The following is a 2447-nucleotide window of genomic DNA, read 5'->3' as shown; positions in this document are numbered from 1 at the left end:
AACTCTTGGCTATTAGTCTCTTTACTTTGATTCTTCTCATCTGGTAAATTTTTGTTTCATGTGAGAAAATAAAGGAAACTTCATTTAAAATGGAATCAGGAAGCCCTGAAGGGGGCGCTCTCACCCATATATCACTCACCACAGCTTACAGACCACAGTAGGAGGAAAGATTTCCTTCTGACCCATCAACAACAGGCTGCCCACTGCCTGCAGCCAATGAAGACCCACCATAGCCCTCTCCAGTTACGTCCTAAAAACCTAATAAAAGCCCACCTTCCCCTTGTGTCCTCAGACTTGCCTGTGGCGTGCTGTAGTTTGCATTCCTGAACAACAATTCCTTTGCTATTTCAGAATAAACTCATTTTCCTGGTAAAATAACTGGCTGTCTTGTTTTTTTTAAGGTCAACACAAGCTAGATATTGTAGATGATAATTTTAGAAGTTCGGATAGTATTATCTTCCTCTAAAAATTGTTGAATTTTGTTCTAGCTGCCAGTTAATTTACTGGCAAATCACCTTAATTCTGATGAGGATTGGATTTCAACTGTTATGGTGGGTTTATTTTAGTTTTGACCTTTCTCCCAGGGTATAGTCCTTATACCTAGAGCATGATCTTTTTTTGTGACTCATATGAAAGTCTAGGATCCAATATCCATCTAACCAACCATTCTGGCTGGTTAGATGGCTAGAACTCCACCATCCTCCCAGTACTGTGCTGCCTCTGAAATTTCTTCCCAGCTCTCCAGTATCCCAGCAGTTATTCTCTGCTAGGATTCTGGGAGTCTCACCCTGTACTCAGAGAGGTTGGGGTCAAGGATATGGGAAGAATTTCTATAAAATTTCATGAGATCTTTTCCCTGAAATTCTCTCCTGTGCAGTTCCCTCCTCTTACGCCCGTGACCTCTGAATCCCTGCCACCATGGCAACCTCCAACTCCAGTTTGTTTCCTTTGTCCTTTGAAAAGGAACTTCTTGGACTCAACTTCCCAAGCTGGGTGAAATGTGAAGCTCATTTTGCTTTCCTTCTTTCAAGTATGATAGTTCTGTTTTGATTGGTGTCCAGTTCTGCAAATTGTTTTTTTTATGTATTTTGCCCAGAATATGTCAGTAAGGCTAAGTCTGATATCAGCTATTTTGTCATGGCTGGAACTGCAAGTCCCAGACTATTTTTTTTTTTTTTTTTGCGGTACTGGGCCTCTCACTGTTGTGGCCTCTCCCGCTGCGGAGCACAGGCTCCAGACGCGCAGGCTCAGCAGCCATGGCTCACGGGCCCAGCCGCTCCGCGGCACGTGGGATCTTCCCGGACCGGGGCACGAACCCGTGTCCCCTGCATCGGCAGGTGGACTCTCAACCACCGCGCCACCAGGGAAGCCCCCCAGACTATTTTTTTTAATTGACACAGTGGTTAATGAGAGGTGGAGTTGGCATATATGCTTGGCTTAATCTTATTTTTTCTTGCTTTTTTTTTTTGTTACACTTCCTTTTAAGTAAAAAGAGGCTTTAATTAAGAGTACTGATGTGAGCGGGTAGCTAGATTATTAGAATTTTCGAATGCTTTGAAGAAAACTCCCACGAGTGATTTTACATTGAAAAGGTCTTCATAGAACTATTAGTTTACTTTCTTTTTCTTAAAGAGCAAGATTGCTGTCTGAAAGGCTGCAGCTGTAGGAAATTCGGCATATGTCAATCCCTTTTAAAGAACTTTGTTGGAAAAAAGTATATTATTGGCTTTCCTTTCTGATTAGATCAGAAAATGCCTAGGGTATGCATAGATATAAAAATGATGGCAAATGAAATAGGTCTAATCTCAAAACAAGTTTTTGAAATACAACAAACTAGGACACATCGGGGTGATTCTGAAAGTCTTTAATGTTCTGTAATCTGAGATTACTTAAATTTTGAAGGTTTAGGAATGTTAATTCTAGCAATTGACATCTTTGCAGGTGACAGTGTAAATCACAGAGCTTAAAATTTCCTGGATACAGATTTATTGGAGATTGCTTAATGGCTGTCAGGCTACTTTGCCATGGAGGAGAGTGCCAACTGTATTCTTTTCTGCAAAAGCAGAAGTTCGTCTTAAAAGATTGTTGCATAAAAGGGCCTTGACAGTAAGCTAGGCCAGGGTCTTCTGTGGCAGCTTCTAAAATGGCTTTCAGTGTTTCCCAGCCTCCTGATATTCATGCCTGTGTTAGTTTGCTAGCGCTGCCATAACAAAATACCACAGACTGGGCAACTTAAACACAGAAATGTATTTTTTCACAGTTCTAGAGGCTGGAAGCCCAAGATCAAGGTCTCGACAGGTTTGGTATCTCTCGTAGGGCTTTCTCCATGCCCTGTAGATGGCTGTCTTCTTACTGTGTCTTCACAGGGCCTTTCCTCTGCCTGCACATCCCTGGTATCTCTTCCTCTTCTCATAATGATACCAGTCATATTGGATTAGGGCCACACC

The sequence above is a fragment of the Globicephala melas genome, chromosome 9, assembly GCF_963455315.2.
Source record: "Globicephala melas chromosome 9, mGloMel1.2, whole genome shotgun sequence".
NCBI classification, from domain to species: Eukaryota; Metazoa; Chordata; class Mammalia; order Artiodactyla; family Delphinidae; genus Globicephala; species Globicephala melas.
This window is presented reverse-complemented; position numbering follows the sequence as displayed.